Below are 21,054 nucleotides of genomic sequence, written 5' to 3' on the forward strand. Positions count from 1 at the left end.
TTATTTTATTTTATTTTATTTTATTTTATTTTATTTTATTTTATTTTCCTCATTCTTTTAAAAAGGAGTGCCTCAACTACAAATTGTCCTATGAGATCAAGGCTGAAGAAACCTTTTTTTTTCTTTTTTTCTTTCCTTCTTTTTTTCCCCCTCTTTTGGCCTATAATGCAACCACGGATGGTTTAAGTTTAAAAGAAATGAAAAACTCCAAGTCTTTCCATAGTCTAAAATCAGTATTAGCAAAATATTAATAAATACACTTTTAAATTCATCACCCATTATGTTATTGAATATACCAAAAGGAAGGAATTATTCACAATTGAGCTAAAAAAATAATGGTACTAAGGTTGAAAGTCTCATACTGTTATCCTAAGACTCTGGTTTTTATATATTTTAGCCACTTGGGTGTTAACAAAACTGAATATAGATGTAAAATGGAAAAATATTCTGGCCCAGATGATGGGTTGGTTTCTCCAAAAGGCCTGAAATACAGTTTTCTGTAACGATGACTCTATCCTATTTAGAACCTAGCAATCTTCAGTACCTATACGTGAGGACCCTATAATAATTAAATGACTTTATTTCTTAATATTCTTGCATTAATGACATTTGATTTAATTCTATTTGTACATAATAAGCTTTCCCATTTTGAGATATTTTTACACAGGGACTAAAATATGTCCATCATCAAACTCAAAGGGACTTATTAAATACTATATTGGGGGGATAGAATCCAGGACTAGAACTGTAAACTCTTATGATACAGAAATATTGACAAACTTGAGGGTGCCTGGGTGGCTCAGTTGGTTGAGCAACTGCCTTTGTTCAGGTCATGATCCTGGAGTCCTGGGATTGAGTCCCGCATCGGGCTCCCTGCTCAGCAGGGAGCCTGCTTTTCCCTCTGACCCTCCTCCCTCTCATGCTCTCTATCATTCTCTCTCTCTCAATAAATAAATAAAAATCCTTAAAAAAATTATTAAAAATAAAAAGAAATATTGACAAACTTGATACACTGGGACAGTTACAGAAACACATAATTCAGATGCAAATGGGTTGAATCAGAACATAATACAAGGTATAGAGATCAGAGCAAAACTAGAAGATATTTGGGAGAGAATTTGGAATTGGATAGCTTGGAATGAAATCGTGTTCCAACAAAATATAGCTAAAGAATAGTCACAAGCCCCCACCTCTATAACAATAGGACAAATAATTACAGGATATATTTACTATTACTGAACTACAGGATTGTACCTCCTCATGGGAACAGTTGGATATTGGACATCATACTACCTATGGAGAGATTAAAAGATGACGTAAGAAGGTTTATGATATTTATAGAGGAGCTAAAAATGTCATTTACAGATTGGAAGTGTTGAAAAATCAAACCAACATAATTTTCCTTAAGGATATATGCTTTTTCCTATAAAGATATGGGACAAATATGTTAGATGAATCCTTGATATTCAAAGAGTTTTAATTGACTGCAGTTGAAGTGTCAATATTGACATTGATGGACATAAGAAATGGCCAATTGGCTGGGTTTGTCCTTAAGGTTTAAAATGAACTAAAACTTGCTCCTAACAGTTTAACAGTCCTACATGTACCTCCAATAAGCATCTGTAAAGCACTTCAATAATAGATAATGGGCTTGGTGCAGCATGTCTTTCTATATTGGAAACATTATTTGGGAAGACAGGACTATTTCTGTTGGCCCTGATTTAATCTGTAAGAATAAAAAAAAAAAAAAAACTTGCATAATCGATGAATATTTATAAGAAATATATTGAGCCATGCAAGAAAAATTGTGAATTAAATCTTTAGGCTATCTATATTGACTAGACTATGTTGATTATGCATTAGGTATATTGGGAGATCTAATTGGGAAAATCTAAAATGAAAACTAAAGAATAACTTTCAAATTGTGAAGCACTTAGAAAAATGAGCTACTAAAACTAATCAACTGGTTGTAAAGCTGTTTATATGATGAACAAGAATTCTTACATCTAGCTAATCAAGAATCTGCTTTAAATATATATATATTGTGTATATTTTTAAAACTAGTATTCTTTTAAAATTTTTATTCTATATTATCATTATTTATCATCACTTTATTATGTATACTACTTTGGAATTGTTGGGTATATAGAAAATTAAGAATAGTTCAAAGAGAAATCAACAGTGCAGTATAGATTTATGGAAAATCTGAAACTCTAACATCAAAAAGGAAAATAATTGTGTGTAAAAGAATTTTATCTAACCTTACTGAGGAATGATGAAGGATGTGATAAATTGTATGTGGTAAACACACTGATGGGCATCCATAGGAGGTACTGACAGAATTAATGAGGAGCACAAGGTACAGAGTAAGCCTGGTAATGAATTATGAAAATCAGGACATCAAAATAAGCTCAATCTAACTACTAACATAAATTGAGTACCTATTGATTGTTTCCTAAAAGTAGGATGATATAAAACAGTTGTAGTTTTAATTCCATAACCACAAAGCTGAAAAATTTAGCTTTGTAGCCAATGGCTAGCTGTATTAGTTTTCTTTTGTAACAAAGTACCACAAAAGTGGTGGCTTAGAACAACAAAAATGATCATCTCACAGATTTCCAGGCTGGAATTCTGAGATAAAGGATCAGTTGGTTTGGTTCTTTCAGAGGGCTATGAGGGAGAATCTGTTCCATGCCTCTTTCCTAGCTTCTGGTGGTTTACTGGCAATCTCTGCCATTCTCTGGCTTATAGATGTATCAACTGGATTTCTTCCTTCATCTTCTCATGGCACTTTCCCTGTGTGCCTATCTGTCTCTGAGTACAAATTTCTCCATTTTGTAAGGATACAGTCATGCTGGATTAGGCAATTATATAATCTTAAATTGATCATCTGCAAGGACCCTACTTCCATATAAGATCACATTAACAGGTATTGGGTATTAGGACTTCGGCATCTTTTGGAGGGACATAATTCAACTCATGATTGGCTAACAGCACACCTTTAGCATATTTACTAAATAATAAAATTAGTTAATTCTTTATTAATTGGTATGTTCCTTTGGGTATTGTTTTCTTTATTTTTTTAATATTATTTGGAATGTTTTAATATCCTCCACATGTCTACCTAACATGGTCAATCTTTTCTCTAGTTTCTTAAACCTATGACATATTTATAATAACCATTTCAATGTCCTTTTTGTTCTATTCTCTTTGCCATTGATGGGTCAGTTTTTTTTTTTTTTTTTTTAAGGTTTTATTTATTTGAGAAAGAGATCGAGAGAGAGAGAGAGAGAGAGAGAGAGAGAGCGCACACACAAGCCGGGGGAGGGGCAGAGGGAGAAGCAGACTTTCCACCGAGCGGGGAGCCTGATGTGGGGCTCGATCCCAGGAACCTGGGATCATGACCTGAGCCAAAGGCAGAGGGTTAACTGCCTAAGCCACCCAGGCGCCCCCTTGCTGGGTCAGTTTTGATAGATTAATTTTTTTCTAAATATGAGTTGTAATTTCCAGTTTCCTTTTGTGACCAGTAATTTTTGATTGGATGCAAAGCTATGTCAATTTTGCCTTGTTGAATCCTGGATACTACTGTACTCCTATAAATATTCTTGAATTTTCTCTGGCATGTAGTTAAGCTATGTGGAAACAGGGATAGGGCCTTGGTTCTACGTTTGTTAGGTGAAATGAGTGAAGGCTTCAGTTTAGGCTAATTTCCCCCATTAGTAAAGTAGCTCCCTCTTTAGTAATCTACCTGAAGTCCTTTCAGTTATGAAGTATTTCATTCTACTGATGGTGACAGAAACTATCCCTGGCCTTTGATAGTTCCAGAAGTTCTCCCGCTAGTCTTTGTGTGCTTTTCCTGCTCTTGAGTCATTTTCTCACATGCATATGATAGTACTGAGCTGAACTGGAGGAGGCACCTTCTGCAGATCTTGAGAATTCTCTACTCCCCAGGGTTCTGCTATGAAAACTCTAGTCATTTTGCCTCACTGAATGCTGAGCAGCTTATCTTCATCCGAGGGAGAACACTGGGTTCTGCCTGCATTTCCTCTTTTTGCACTGTTATCTGGATACTCTCTCTCTAGGCAGTAAGTTGGACTAATCAAAAAGCTCACCTAATTTGGTTACTCTCTCTAAGGAGTCACTCCCATTTATTGTTTTATGCCCAATGTCTTCAAAACCATTGTTTCATATATTTAGTCAGAGTTTCCCCAGGTTTGAGGGCCTGGTTTGGTTCATTGTTACTTCATTATTACTGCAAATATATGTTGACTTTTGCAGGATTTTCTTACATCTTTTTTTCTTCTTTTTTCTTTTAACTTTATACCGTAACATCTTACCACCTACCACATAGCTTGTCTATTCCACTTCTAGATGTTTATTCAAAAGCAATGGAAGCATATGTCCATATGAAAACTATGCAAATTTATTACACAGATGTTCTTAGCTGTATTCACAATGCCCCAAACTGGAAACAAACTACAAGTACACATATGTATATACATACATACACACATATGTATACATATACACAATGAAATACTATTTAATAAAAAAGAATGAACTATTGCTTCACACTACAAAGTAGATGAATCTCAAAATAATTATGCCAAATGAAAGAAATAAGATGAAAAGTACATATACTCTATTGTTCTACTTATATGAAATCTGTATACTTATTTATTTATTTACTTATAGTTATATAAAATAGATTGCCAGAGATTATAACCTAATCTATAGTGAAAGAAAGCAGATTAACACTTGCCTGAGAATAGGGATGGTGTTGAGAGGACCAAAGCGGGGGAGTACAATATAGAACACAGGAAACTCTTGTGGAGATTGTTTAATATCTTGTTTGTGGTGATGTTTCACAGGTGTATTCTTGCATTACAAACATATCAAGTTATACTCTTTAAATGCGTTTAAGTTATTTATGTCACTTATAGCTCAGTAAAGCAGTTAAAAAATTAAGAACAAAAGAAAAGAAAGTACATAGTTCATGAAATTTTTAAAAATTAAAAGTAGGGGCACCTGGGTGGCTCAGTCGGTTAAGTGTCTGCCTTCGGCTCAGGTCATGATCCCAGGGTCCTGGGATCGAGTCCCATATCAGGCTCCCTGCTCAGTGGGTAGTCTGCTTCTTCCTTTCCCTCTACCCCTCCCCCTTGCTCCTGTGCTCGCTCTCTTTCTCTCTCTCTTTCTCACACGCATGCTCTCTTTCTCTCAGATAAATAAAATCTTAAAAAAAAAAAAAAGATATTTTTATTAAAAAGATAGTAACTTGATGCAGAAATATATTATTAATTTTTAAATCCTTAACTTTTAGTAGTTTTACTTATTCTATTTATTTATATTTTATTTATATGTATTCATTTATTTGTTTATAATTTATTATATTTATTTAGTAGTAGTGATGATTTTATTTATCCTTCATGTACAAACACACTTGCTACATTTCAGAAAAGCATACTTGGTTTTATTATATATACTTATTGTTTATTGTGTATTTTCAGGAGCTTTTGATTTTAACATTTAAAAATATATATATCTATGTATGCATTCTATATAATGGTGTTTGCATTGAATGTGGAAAGTTGAAACCCAAACTTCTTCAAGGGACAGTATTCCAGTGGTTGCAAATATGATATTTTATCAGTATAAAATAAATATTTTTTCAAATAAAAATTGTAAAAAATGGTTAGAAATAATACCATTAGCATTCATATTGAATTCAAAATATTCAATAATATATTATCTTGCTGGAGTTCCATTACCATCTCATCACTTAATACACAAATATATTTTTAAATGTTGCTTCAGTGAAGTCAGTAATATTTGTGAATGTGGAAAACAAAGTTAACCATTATAATACAATGAAGATCAATACTATATTACCATTTCTGGGAAAGTGGCTCTGCTAACAAAAAAGCTTTCAAGAAGTTAGTTTGTGGGGCGCCTGTGTGGCTCAGTCATTTAGTGTCTGCCTTTGGCTCAGGTCATGATCCCAGGGTCCTGGGATCAAGCCCCACATGGGGCTCCCTGCTTGGCGGGAAGCCTGCTTCTCCCTCTCCCACTCCCCCTGCTTGTGTTCCCTCTCACTCTGTCTCTCTCTCTCTGTCAAATAAATAAATAAAATCTTAAAAAAAAAATAGGCACCTCTAATGATAGCATTTAAGTGATTTTTTTCACATCTTTTAGAGGGATTCATGAATTTGTTATTTTTTCAAAATATTACATCCTGGAGTCCCGGGATCGAGTCCCGCATCGGACACCCTGCTCAGCAGGGAGTCTGCTTCTCCCTCTGACCCTCCCCCCCTCTCATGTGCTCTCTCTCTCTCATTCTCTCTCTCAAATAAATAAATAAAATCTTAAAAAAAAAATAGGCACCTCTAATGATAGCATTTAAGTGATTTTTTTCACATCTTTTAGAGGGATTCATGAATTTGTTATTTTTTCAAAATATTACAATTAGTTACGATCCTTTCTATTTTTGTTTCAGATGATCTCAAATTTAGCTAGTGGAATCTCTTCAAGCTTGCTCATAGATACTTGCCCAAATTTTCTTACTATTTGTGTTCTTTTTTATTTCAGTCCTTACAAAATATATCTGCTAGTGATCTGCAATAAGTCATTTCTCCAAAGAGTTTTCTAGTTTTCTTTAGTGAAACTAAGATGTTTATATTAGTGTGACTATTACTATGAAAGTGACATTTCTTGTCAATTTCAGTATAGCTATACATATATATATATATATCAGGGTCCTGGGATCAAGTATATATATATATATATATATATATATATATATATATATATATATAAAAGCGTGGATGGGTTGTGAATATACACATACAGATATGTGGATATGGATAAAACATATTTACATTTATATTAAAATACACAATTTTATATATGTCAAATTTGAATGAAATCTCTTTTATCTCCATCCACTGAAATATCATCCATATGTGTGCATTGACACCAATAAAAAAGATGATATACTCTATATTGATACTCTGCCCCTAGATTTTTTTCATGAAACAATATATCCTTAAAATCATTCCATAATAGTATATAGAGACTTTATTCATTTTTTTTTTTTTTTTTTAGAAATGCATCCAATTTTATTGTGTGGATATTCCTCAGTGTATTTGATCATCCCCTATTGATAGACATGGATAATTTCCAAATTGCTAATATTAAAAATAATGCCACTATGAATAACTTTGGCATACATTGTTTTGTATTTGTTAAGGCATTTGTTTAGATTTCTAGAATTGGCAAATGCATATCTAACTTAATAATATATTGACAAATCAACTTATATAGCATTGTGACATTTTGCCACATTAGCCAGCAATATATGAATGTTTTTAATATTGTCTTGCTAATAGTTTATGCATTCAAACTTTAGATATATTCCTAATATAATATTTGAAAATTGATAGTTGAGCTTGCTTTTTACATGGAGTAAGTTAGGATATGTATGTTTTCAAATGTTTAAGGACTATTTGCAAAAGTTAGAATATATTAAAAGAATAAAGTCCTAACAGAAGAAAAATATGGAAAACATTTTATGTAAATTATTAGAAAATGATAATAATGCTCAAGCTATTGAAAAGTAACATTTTGGAGCACCTGGATGGCTCAGTCGGTTGAGTCGGACTCAAGGTCATGAGATCAAGCCCTGTGTAAGGCTTCACGCTCAGCTGGGAGTGTGCTTGAGATTATTTTTCTCTCCTCCCTCTGCCCCTCATCCTGCTTGCATGCTCTCACTCTCTAAAATAAGCAAATAAATCTTTTTTTAAAAAAGTAACACTTTGGGGCACCTGGGTGGCTCAGTTGGTAAAGTGTCTGCCTTTGGCTCAGGTTATGATCTCAGGGTCCTGGGATCGAGTCCAAAGTTGGGCTCCCTGCTCAGTGGAGAGTCTGCTTCTTCCTCTCCTTCTCCCTCTGCCCCTTTCCCGCTCATGCTCACACTCTCTCTCTCTCTTAAATAAATAAAATCTTTAAAAAAATAACGTTTTTATCATAATTATGTAATTTATTTTTAGGCCATTTATTTTAAGAACTGTTGAAAATTGTTATTGGAGGATATCTTAGAAATGATCTCATTCAGGAATCTCAATCTATAGAGTAAATATATATATAAATATATATAATTATATATAAATCTCAATTTATATGTCTATGTAGCCTTAACTTCAGTCAAAATATAGAATATTTTCATCACCCCAGGAATTCCATCTTCTCTTCCCTGTCAATCTCTATCTCTACGCAACAACTATAACTAGAGAGCTTTATAAATGGAATCATCCAGTCTGTACTTTTATTTTTCTTCCTCTTCTTTATCTGGATCTTTTCATATAGTGTCTCTAGGATTTACCGAACTTGTTTTGTATGGTTTATTCCTTTTATTGCTGAGTAATTACTTCAAAAATATACCACAATTTGTTTATCCTTTCTCTTGCCAGTGAATGTTTGGATTATTTCTAGCATTTGACTATTATGAATAAAGTCACTATCCATATTCTCATAAAGGTCTTTTTGGATATGTGTACAATTTTACTTCTCTTGGGTGGGATAGCTAAGTCTATTCAATGTTTACATATATGAAGTTAAATGAATGTTTATTGTTATATGAAACTGCCAAACAGAAAGTAGTTGTATCATTTATAAATCCAATGGCAATGTATGCAAATTTTGACTGTTTTGAATCCTTGTCAGTTTTTAGTTTTGTGTACTTTTTAATTTTAACCATTATGAAGAATATGAAGCTGTCCGTCATTGAGGGTATATTTTGCAATCCCTGAACGTTAGTAATGTTGAATATCTTTTAATATTTATATTGGCCATATCTCATAATATGCTGTTTTTTGATGAGCATATAGTTTAATTTTGATAAATACAATTTTGGTGAATTGATTCTGATCAATTCAATTTGATGAATGAATTCAAGTATTATTTTTTTTATATTTAGTGCTTTTTAAAAAATCTTTTTTCTAATTTTGATATAATTACAGAATATTTCGCAGAAAGTTGGCTAATTTTGTAGAGAGGTTCCATGTATCCTGCACATAGTTTGCTCAAATGAAAATACCTTATACTACAACACAGAAGCCCATGAAATTGGTATTGATACAATCCAAAGAGTATTAAGATTTCACTGCTTTTCACATACTTGTGTGTGTGTGTGTGTGTGTGTGTGTGTGTTTAGGACAATGGAATTTTATCATGTTTGTAGATTCACGTAACCACCACCACAATCAAGATGCAGAGGCTTCTGCATGCTCTTACTTTGGAGGCACCACCTACCATCACCCGCTCCTAAGCCCTGTCTTCCATCTCTTTCTGTATAATGTGTGACTTACGTGATTGAATTTTTTCACTGTGTAATTTTCTCCAGATCCATCTAAGTTGTTATATGTATCAGTAGTTTGTTTCTTTGATGAATAGAATTCCATGATGGGGATGTATCACAGTTTAAGCATTTACCCATTTAAGGACATTTAACATGTGTCCCGTTTTGGACAATTATGAATAAAGCTGCTATGAATATTTGTGTATATGTTTTTATATGAATATAAGTTTTCATTTTCTGGGATAAATACCAAAGAATAAAATTACTGGGCTGTATGTGGATTTCCATGTTCAGTTTTATAAGAAATTGAAGACTGTTTTCCAGAGTCATTGTATCATTTCAAATTCCCACCAGCAATGTATGAATGCATATAGTGTATTTTATGTCTTGTCAGAGAAATATTTCCTTACTATGGGTTTGAGATAGTTTTCTGTTTGTTTGTTTTTTTCTGGGAGCTTCAGAATTTTAACTTTTACATTTAGGTATATGACAAACTTCATATTAATTTTTGTTTGTGGTGTGCAATCAAAGTAGTGGTTCATACTTTAGACTTAATTATCTAGTATCTCTGATTGAAAACCCTTTTCTTTCTCCACTAAACTGCAATTATATATGTGACAGTGTACTTTTGGACTCTGCTATGTTTTATTGATATATACACCTATCCTTATGGCAGCATATTTATTGATTACAATAGGTTTATAGTAATTTGTTAAATCAGGTACTATAAGCACTCCAGTTTTAATTTTTTAAAAGAGTGCATGTGATATTCCAGTTTCTTTTCCTTTCTATACAAATTAAACAACAACAACAACAACAACAACAAAAACAGTATGCTGTTTTTAAAAATAGTCTGTTATTTTATTGAGATTTCACAAATCTACAGATGGAAAAATAGATCATAAAAATATTGAGCTTTCCATTCCAATATCATTGTATATGTCTCCATTTAATTAGGTCCTTTTATTGTCTCAACAATGCTTTGTATTTTAAAATTATAGATCTTGCACAGTCCTAATAAATCTATCCTTATGTATTTTAATAATCTTTACTGAGGTATGATTGACACATAATAAATTACATGTGTTTAAAGGCTATCCTGAATTAAGCTTAAACACACACATGAATTTGTGTGTACAATCAAGATAATGAACATAGCAGTCACCCCCAGAAGTTTTCTCGCATGTCTCTATCTCATGCCCCCACCCCCAGGCAACAACTAATTCTTTTGTCACTGTGCATTAGTGCACATTTTTTTACTATTATAGAAACCAAATCACACAATGTGTATTTTTTAAAACTAGCTTCTCTCATTCGGCATATTTTTATATTCATCCATTTTGAGGTGTGTATAAATTGTTCATTCCTTTCTGTTGCTGAGTAATATTCAGCTGCATGACTATACCATACTTTATTTATCCAGCTGTCTGTTGAGAAACATTTGGATTATTTCCAGTATTTGACTATTACCAATAAAACTTCTATGATAATGTGTACAAGTATTCTTTCATTTTCTTGATATATGTATGACACATGCTTTCATTTTATTGGTTAAATAATTAGGAGTGGAATGGCTTCATTACATAATGTGTAGGGGGAAATAATTCAATATTTTGTCATTAAGTATGTTAGCTGATGTTTTTTGAAGATTATCAGGTTTGGAAAGTTCCTTTTGTTCCTAGTTTTCAGAGAATTTTGTCTATTTTACTGATTAGAAGAGAAAAGTATACATAAAATTGTGTATTTGTCTGTTTCTCCTTTGTGTTCTGATACTTTTTGCTTCAGATATTCTGAATCTCTGTTAGTTGTATACAAATTTAGGCCTATGATGTCTTTTTGAAATATTGACCCTTTAATGATTATAAAATATACTTTTCATTACTAATAACACTCCTTTTCTTCAAGCCTATATTACCTTACATTAATACAGACATGTTATTTTTCTAACGCATAATGTTTGTATGGAACATAATTTTCCATTATTTGACTTTCAACATGTCTACATCCCTATATTTAAAATGCTTCTGTAGTTAGCATCATATATTTAAGTCAAACTTACTTGTTCTATTTGAAAAAATATAATGACTTTTTGGGGGGTGTTGTCCATTTAAATTATTTTGACATGAATGAGTTTGTTGACCATCTTGCTAATTGTTCCCTCTATTTCTTTTATTCTTTGATACTTTTTTTACTATTTATCTTCTTTTGGTCAATCTAATATATTTTACTATTCCATTCTTTTTTGTGTACTGGTTTTAAACTTTATCTCTTTGTGCTTTTATTTAATAGTTGATTTAGATAATGTACTATACATTCTTACTGTGATCTTGAGTTAATTTTATACGACTTTAAATAATGTATATCATGTAGTGGCATGTAGTTTTCTTCTATTTATAATCACAGCTGTAGTTTGTGCTATTTTTGTGAAATATTTCACTTCTAGAAATGCTAGAAACCCTGCAGCATATTATTTTAGTTTTGCCTTTGAAAAGTAAATTGACTATAAGATGATTTAAAAAGAGACAGGAACAATTCTATTTGAGAAATTATTCACATATGTACTATTTTCAGTAGTATTTCTTTCATGCTATGGGTCTGAATCCACATATAGTCTGATTCCTATTAAGCATAAATAATTTTCTCTATGATTTTTTGTGCTGGTTTCTCAGAATTCACTTATTTGACATAGACTTTATCTTTGATTCTGAAAGATAATTTCACTGTTAGTAGAATCTATATTGACAGTTGTGTTTGTTTCTTTTTTTCAGCACAGTAAAGAATGTTTCATTGTCTTCTACATTCTATTTTTTGTGACACAAAGTTAGCTATCAATGTTAATTTTGATCATCTTTTTTTTTTCTCTAGCTGCTTTTATTTTCTCTACATCTTTGTTTTTCATCATTTAAACATGGTATTCTGGGTATACTTTTTTATATTTATTCTGCTGTGGTTTGCTATAATTTCTGCACACATAGTTGGATTTTTTGTTTGTCTTAATAAAACTTAGAAAAATGTTGGCCCATAATTTTCAAATGGACCTTGAGAGCTTGTTTGGAGGTTCTAGCAGGGGAGCGCAGCTACTCGTATACCCTTGACCGAAGAACGGTCCTCCTCTATCGGGGAAGGTCGTCCTCTTCGACCGAGCGCGCAGCTTCGGGAGGGACGCACATGGAGCGGTGAGGGAGGAAGGGGACACCCGCCTAGCCAGCCAGATCAGCCGAATCAACCCTGGCGATCAATGGGGTGACAAATGTCGCAGCCAGATCGCCCTCACATCCGGCCCATAATTTTCAAATGTTTTTTTCTGCCCTATTTTCATTTTCTTCTCCTTCTGGGACTTGGATACACATTTGATAGACTACTTGATATTGTTGGACAGGTCTTTAAGTCTTCTCTCATTTTTTTTCAAACTTTTTCTTTCTGTCTGTGCTTCCATTTGGACAATTCCTGTTGACTTTTCTTTATTCCTATTGATCCTTTCTTTTATTGTGTTTACTGTACTGTTTATCCGGTTCACTGAGGTATGGTGTGAGTGTGTACATGTGTGTGCATTTGGCATTGTCTTTTTTACTTCTAAGATTTCTATTATGTATTTTCATGAAAATGTCCATACATCTCCTAAAATATCCCATCTGCTGATTCGTTTCAGTCTTTCCTTGTAGATTCTCTAACATAGTTATCATAATAATTTTAAATTTATTTTTTACTAATTATAACACCTTAGTTATTTTGGATTTGTTTATATTGATTCTGTAGCCCTTTATGTGGATAACATTTTCCTATAATTTCATATGCCTATTAATTTTTTATTTCAAACTGGAAATTGTCAATCATGTATTGTAGGTAAAGTCTGAAATCTTTAATCTCCTAAGAAGTTTTAAATTTTGTTCCAGTAAGCAGATAAACTACTGTAAGATCATCTTGCTGTTATGGATGATTGTTTTTGCATTTAATGTGGGAATTGTCCTTAGTTATGGAATCTGATCCTAATTTCTAACATGTGGCCTTTCTTTAATTTTATTCACAAGTCTGAGGTGTTTACCAAGTCCCTCTGACTTGGCAGGACTATAGCTTTAAACACTGTATACCCAGTGGCAGTCAGTTGATGAAATCTCTGCTGAGAATTTTTAGTCTTCTGTCTGTAGTATTTCCCTGGGCTGCTTGGAGTCTTTCCCCTCAGAATTACAGGTCTGGTATGGAGCAAGCATGTGTGGTATGTTTCTAATCAGATCTAGGACTCCTACATTTGTGGCTCCATACTTTTCAATTGCTTTTGTAGTCTCAAACTGTAATCTCTGACTCCTCAGCCTTAAGTGACTACTTTCTGTTTGAGCCTCACCTCTGAAACATCCTGAGAATAGAACGGCACTTTCAGAAACAAAGCTGAATGAGTGTAGATTTCACCTATCATGTTTACCTTCTCTCAAAAGTCATATTCCCTTCAGACTCTGCTACCTTCAAATAGTTTTGTTTTTTGTTTCTGAGTTTATAATTGTTATCAGCAGAGAGATAGGCTACTCCAGTAACAGTTTTTCTACCATAACTATAAACTGGGATGCAAACCATCCTTACTAACTATATTACTAATCATTTTTTGGCACAGAGCATTTTAAACTCTCAAGAATATCCCCTGCCTAGGTGATTTAAAGTTTACAATGGCAGAAGGAAAAAAAAAGTCCACACACTTTCTGAAAACAAACAAACAAACAAAAACATGTATATGTCTTAGCTATTGTTTTCCTGAAAACTGAGATCATCTTACTGTTGACAGCTATAACAAGAATAAAGTAAGTGTCTTAGTTGTTCTCTCACCAGAGAAGATACACAAGTTTGTGGAACCCGTCACACTAGCATGGGTGCTCTGCAGAAGACTCTGACAGTGCCTGAGAAAATGGCAAAATTTCAGAGAAGAACTGCGTCCTGCTGGGGATGTCAGAATAGAGCACAGTAGAATAGAGATTAGGGGTTCCCCCCACCACTTCCTCTGCCCTAGGCTCTCTGTAAAGCCTGCTTTATTCATGTGTGATTCTAGAAGAGTATACTTAGGGAAGCTCAGGTGATGACTGAGGTTAAATTTCTGCCAGTTTGGTAGAATGGGAGCTTGTATCAATTTTAATTTGTTCAAGTTAAATAATAAAGTGTATTTATGCAGACAGTAGTTCTTTGACTGAGATTTATAACTGATACATTTCTGGAAAGGATGACACAATAAACATTCTAAAATATCTCGGCCTAAATAAACTAAATTAGCTGGATGAGAGGAAAGTTGTTATTAGTTTTGTATTTTTGTTTGCAGATACATAAAATCGTTTTAGACAGATATATTACACTAATACTAGAGGCAAGAAGAAGAGCATAAACTAGAAATGAAGGAAATAAAATCTGTCCTAATATGTGAAGTCTTTAACCAGCTATTTTTTATATATTACCAGGGATAGGTAGGGGATAGTGGATAGGATAGGAAACATGATGTAGGGAAGAGGAGATTAAGACACATTCCTGAACTTTAAAATGTTTCATATAGTCAACCTGGCTGTTATATACAGAAAGTTTCTATTTAAACTTTGTAGTACACAAGAATATAATTTGAAGAAATCTATTTGAAGAACACAAAATAGTTTACAGATCAATTCCAAAGGATTAAGAACAAACCAGGGCAAATGAGAAAAACTAAGGGCAAATTTTGGTAGCTCAGCTTCACTTAAGCAGTAATTGAATATTAAAAATTTTTTTAAATTCATCCAAATTACTATTTATGAGATCTATTAGATTTGTATCTTCACTCTCTTTGCAAGATTTGGCCATAATGAGTCGATTTTCCACGTTAGTTAAAAATGCAGTAGGATTCTGCAGTTATAATTCAGGTTGACATTTGACATATGATGTCATAGGGTAGTCTGGTCCAAACCATTCATAAGTCGTACATATGAACTGGGTTAATGACCTAAAGTATTTTAATGCAATTTAGATGTCATATTAACCATTCCATGAAAAAATTTTAAAAAGCTGGATTGAGTTTGGCAAATGAACTTGTTTTTTCAAATGTTTCCTTTCATGTTGGAATGAAATGATGCAAAAGGAAAGGCAAGTGCACACGAAAAAGTTCTCCTATGTCTCCATGTTTCATAAGGATTTGATTAGTCTAAAAGTCGATGGTCTAGAAGTAGAGGAAGCTAATGGTTTTGAATAATGCATTTTCTAGTACTTTTATGGAGTGATTACAATTATTTATTTATTTAATATCACTTTATTATCTAGTAGAAAACAGTTAACTAAATCCAGAAGTTTTCTTACAGTTTTGCTTATCACAAATTAATTGTGTTTCTTTAAACAAACACCAATTTTTGTATTAAATATTTCCTGCGTACTTAATATATGCTAGCTACTCTTACTGATTAATATCAAATTTTTAAAAAATTTATGTATTTATTTTGAGAGTGTGCATATGTGCACTAGAGTTGGGGGAGGGGCAGAGGGAGAGGGAGAAAAGCCTCAAGCAGACTCCCTGCTGAGTGCAGAGCTCCTCCTGGGACTGGATCCCATAGGCCCTCAGATAATGACCTGAGCCGAAACCAAGAGCCCCCTCTTAACCAACTGAGCCACACAGGCGCCCCTGTCTTGTAGTCAAGCTGTCAGATATTTACTAGTAAAACAGGGCATCATGTAATAGAGGATAATGATAAAGTTTTAAGAATTCAAATAGAAGATACTGAAGTAAAGGAAGCAGAAAGGACTGAATGTTTACCGTGGACTTAACACATTAAGAAAAGAAAAACAAAGGCAATGAGATATCAAACTTTGTCGGTTACTGTAAATTAGAAAAGAGGAATCAAAGATGCCAGAGAAAAGAACAAGTATATAGGATCATGATTATGTAGGAAAAAGAATGTCTTAGATAGCTTTTTGAACAGATGTCGTTACCCATGGCATACTGGCTTTTTTGTGCACTGTGTGATTTTGAGCATAGGAATATTTGCTATGTTTAATCATCCCGGAGCTGTGCACATAGGCTAGTGGAAAAAGAACTACCTTATTTGCTATGAATACTGTAAGTGAACAAACTGCAATGAGAACAAAGATAAGGAACAAGCTAATCTTTAAATGCTAAGAGAAAAATGCAGCACCCAGGCTAGTCCTTGCATATATAACATGTTGAGAACTATGGGGAAGTTTAAGCAGGGCCTTTCTTTGGGGCCTCCTATGTTAAAGTGTGGTCAGAACAATTTTACCTAGCGAGAAGATGACACTTGATAGAAATGGTTTTCTGGGGCAGGGGTGTTTCTAAGTAGAGTGAGCCATAGATGAGATTTACTTCCAATAAACGATCAATGTGTTTTTATTACCAACTTGTACTTGGCAATATTGACTCAACTTCCACATAGCTCCACAATGCTGAAGAAGGGCAGAATTTGATCTAGCAAAATGTGGTAGCTTTGCAACCTCATCCTCTGCCATCTACTTGGTTTCTTCCCACCTTCCCTACCTGCTGTTATCTCTTTTATCTATCTGTGGGAAGACAAACAACCTTGATTTTCAAATTCTCACTTTACATTGAATCTTTGTGTGTCTGATACCTTAGGAAAAGCATTTGTGCTTTATAATCATGTATTTGTATTTTTTTTTCTTTTTCTGTATTGGTTGACTCAGGACTATTTCAACTTCCATATCTGCCTTGTCAATATCAAGATGTCATTTCAAAACATGTGAATATTATTAGAATATATAAAACCCAATATACATTGTACAACATGATTTTTAAGGTCTAATAGTGTGATGATTTCATATATGTACATATTGTGAAATGAATACAACAATTAAGTTAATTAACACATGAATCTACTCACGTAGTTTTCATTATGTGTGTGTGTGGGGGGGGCAGGTTGAGAACCCTTAAGATCTATTCTCTTAACAAATTTCAAGGACATAATACAGTATTTTTAGCCCTAATCACCATGCTATACAGTAGACACTGGAACTTATCATATAAGTAAAAGTTTATACCCTTTGACTCTACAGTTTTTTCATATACAATTTGCCAGTCATAACTCAATAAAACTTGAAAAATGTTAAATAAATGAAAAGTCAAGGAAAAAATAAAAAAAAAATAGAAATGTTGTTATTGTTTAAAGGACCATGGATTATGTATGTCAGCTTCTATGATGCTTATAAGTAAAAACAATTAAGGAGTTTCTACCCATAGTGTCATCCAGTGTATTAATTCCCAGCATATTACTATTTCCAAAGGGGAAGATTTTTCAGTATAATATTCTACCACAAACTATTTTCATACAAAATAATATGTTATGTTACCTTAACAGCTACAAGTGCCTTGAGAAGAACAAACATCTTACAAAGTCAGATACATAGAGCTGCAGGGCTAAGAAAACATGCAGGACAGCACATACAAACAGCCAATACCTTTCACTATCTTAGTGAAAATGAGTACATAAATCCTAGAGGTATGGCAAAAGATGCTTATTGTTAACAAGAAAAGCAGAGAGTGGATTTAATTCTTCTATCCTTTACCATAGAAGTTAAGGAGAGATATATTATACATTTAAGCAAGAGAGAGAAAATATTTTACTCAAGACCACCCAGGTGGTAATTTGATTGAGCTAAGGTATGAAACCAGGTGTCTTTACTAACTATATTCAAAAATTTATTTCCAAGGAAGAAAATTTGGCAGAAAATGGTGAGGGTATAAGAGAATATTAAGAGAAGCATAATGAAGAGGCATACAAACCAGTCTATGGCAGAGTTTTTAATGAGGAGAAAAAAAAAAACGGGGTAATATAATCTTGCTGTTGTTTTCATTGTATATGTTTGAAACTAAGTCATTTCATTGTTTTATATAATCATGATTAGATTAATTGGTATAATTCTTGTTCTTTACTAAAATCTTAAAGCATCTCAATCTTTTTTCTTTAAGAAATGTTTGAGATGAATGAGTAGCTGAGTAAGATGGAATGAGGGAGTCCTCCTGACAGTGATAACTCTCTGTGCGCCGTGGGAAATATTAGGTAAGTAGCTCTTCTACAAAATGCAGCTTTAATAAGTATTTTTTTTTCTGTTACTGTCTGCTACATATTACATATTAATAAACTTTTAAATGTTTTTCTTTCCCAAAAGTTCTTTGGTAAGTAGATATTAGAAATTAGAAAATATTTCCCCATAGTAGTAATGTTATTAAGAGTATTCATGTTTTCAAACCATCTCCCAAATCATTACTTACTCTAAAGTGTAGTAATAAAACATAATAGAAAACAGCTCTCATGCAATATTACTAATTAGACAAAACAGAAAACAATAAAATGTAATAAGAAGTAATTTATCTTGATGCTGATATGTAGTGATTAGCAAGACCCTAGTGAAAAGAAAATAAGGAAGTAGAAGAAAACATTTTTACATTTACAGAAGGAGACTTTGGGCCTTTTTAAAGGCTTTAATGTATTGTTGTTGTTAATTATTTCCTTTCCTTGATTCAACTTTTAAAATTTTGAAAACCATTATCTGCTCATTTTATGTTGTGCTGTTATAGATTCTTACGTATAAGACAATTCGATGATTTTAATAGAATTTTTTTATTGTTCTGGCCTGATTGAGGTTATCAAGTGATCCATATTATTGCACTCAAAATAGAAATAGCATCTAGTAACTGAATCAGAGAGAAAAGTGAGTTGAGCAAATATTCTTATATTTTGTAATGAATAGTGATGGTATTTTTATACTAGCAGTTTTCTTGTTATCTGCTTCTAAATCTTTGCTAATTAGAATGGCAAGTCAGTTGTGGAAAGGGTAAGCAATACAACAGTAGTTATCGAACTTTGAAGTTTAGCAGTAGGGAACTAAGATGATAGAGGGGATAAATTGTCTTTTATCTCTCAGGTTGCTGGTATAACATATTTCAGTGAATAGACACTGAGTATCAACAGAACATTTGCAGATTAGACTCTTACAGATTTTTAAAAAATTATTATCATTGATTCTAGCTACTAATATTCCAAGGAGTGTTGTATAGAGTTTTGTGGTCAAAACACCTTTCCATGAGTTATATCACTCTCTCATGGAATTTTGGAATAGTTTGAAGGTTTTGTTTTGTTTTGTCTTACACCAGACAAATGCCAGTAAAGAGAAAGAGAATAGCCCACTTCCAACCGACAGAATTATGACAGGCCTTAGGAAGTAGAATTCTAGCAATAGTGAGGGAAATCTGAAACTCCTCATTCATAGACAGAACCTTGGGACCACTTCGGAAGGGGACCACTGGGAAACACAGGCTGGAGTAGGAAGGATCATAAGAGGGAGGGGCTTGAGAAAGGATGCTTTAAATTTAAAGCCAGGGGTGTCAAGACCTATGTTTACCCCATAGCTTTGTATGCATGAAACGGACTTGAATCATCACAGAAAAGACTTTGAACATTTAAATATAGCTTAAAAACCAATGTTCAGATTTCAGACTGGGAATTATAGATAAGGATGGGCCAAAATACTACTGCAAAGGTAAACTAAATAGACACCAGAAGCAAAGCCAGCAGAAAATTGGTAGACATTTTGTCTTAACCTAACATGATGACTGCCTGCTAAAACAACAAAAATCAATATTATCTACAAATTGTAAACAGGACCCAGAATCACATGACATTTCAAATGACAAGGATACATACCAAATTTTTATAATTTTAATAATTTAATAGTTACAATCTCAACAGCTCAAATCTCAATCTCAACAGATCAAATGTTGGAATTATAATGTAAAACATGAAAAGAAATTTAAAAAGAGAATTTTAGGAATCAGTAGAACAATGTCAAAAATTCTAATATTCATGTGATAGGAGTCTGAGAAGGAGAAGACAGATTGCTGCAGACAAAAAACAATTAATAATTGAAAAAGTCCCAAATTTGGTTAAAAATAAAAATGCGCATATTCAGGAGCACAGCAAACCCCAAATAAAGAAATCCAAACCAAGTGACATCATAATCAAATATCTGAAACCAAAAATAAAGAAAAAAATCTTGTTAGCATTCAGAAAAAAGCAACACATTACGTATAGGGAAACTGGTTAGAATAATTTAGCAGATTTCTGATCAAAACCCATTGAGTCAAGAAGACAACGGGATAACATTTTTCAAGTACTGAAACAAAAGAATAATCAGTCAGTAAAATATCCTTCAGAAGTATAGGTAAAATAAAACACCTCAAATGAAGGAAAATAGTATTTATAATATTAGTATTTTAAAAGAAATGCTAAAGGGAATTCCTCATGTGGATGGAAGGAGATAGCAGAGGGCATCCTGAAATGCCAGGGATGAATGACAAACAACATAGATTTTAAATTACTGGGTGAATAAATTATTTTTCAACTCTGGAGTTTGTAAGAAATGGAAATCTGTTAAAGGCAAAATGATGATATCATCTGATGGGATTCTCAATGTACATAGCTGTAATAGATCTGAAAACTGTATCATAATGGGAAAAGATAAAGGGACATATATCTTGTACAGTTTGTATGTTTTATTTGAAGTAACAAAATACTAATTTTGAGTAGGATATGTAATGTTTAAAAGAATATTAAATTTCCTGAAACAACCACAAAAACATTTTAACATTATAGTCAGAGTGTTAAGAGATAAATTAAAATGGAATTCTGAAAAAAATGTACAAATATTTCAGAACAAAGAAGTAGACATAGTAGTAGAAACAG

The 21,054-nt window shown here is 32.8% G+C and overlaps 1 long non-coding RNA gene across 1 annotated transcript in view; it reads left to right on the forward strand.

The window, feature by feature from the left end:
* LOC116642809 overlaps positions 1–21,054 on the forward strand; it is a 202,687-nt gene that overhangs the window by 24,627 nt on the left and 157,006 nt on the right. Inside the window, exon 2 of the long non-coding RNA XR_004301384.1 lies at positions 18,282–18,372. This is a non-coding gene — a long non-coding RNA (uncharacterized LOC116642809). The remainder of the gene's footprint in view (positions 1–18,281; positions 18,373–21,054) is intronic.

The sequence above is a fragment of the Phoca vitulina genome, unplaced genomic scaffold, assembly GCF_004348235.1.
Source record: "Phoca vitulina isolate PV1807 unplaced genomic scaffold, GSC_HSeal_1.0 scaffold24, whole genome shotgun sequence".
In the NCBI taxonomy this organism is placed as follows: Eukaryota; Metazoa; Chordata; class Mammalia; order Carnivora; family Phocidae; genus Phoca; species Phoca vitulina.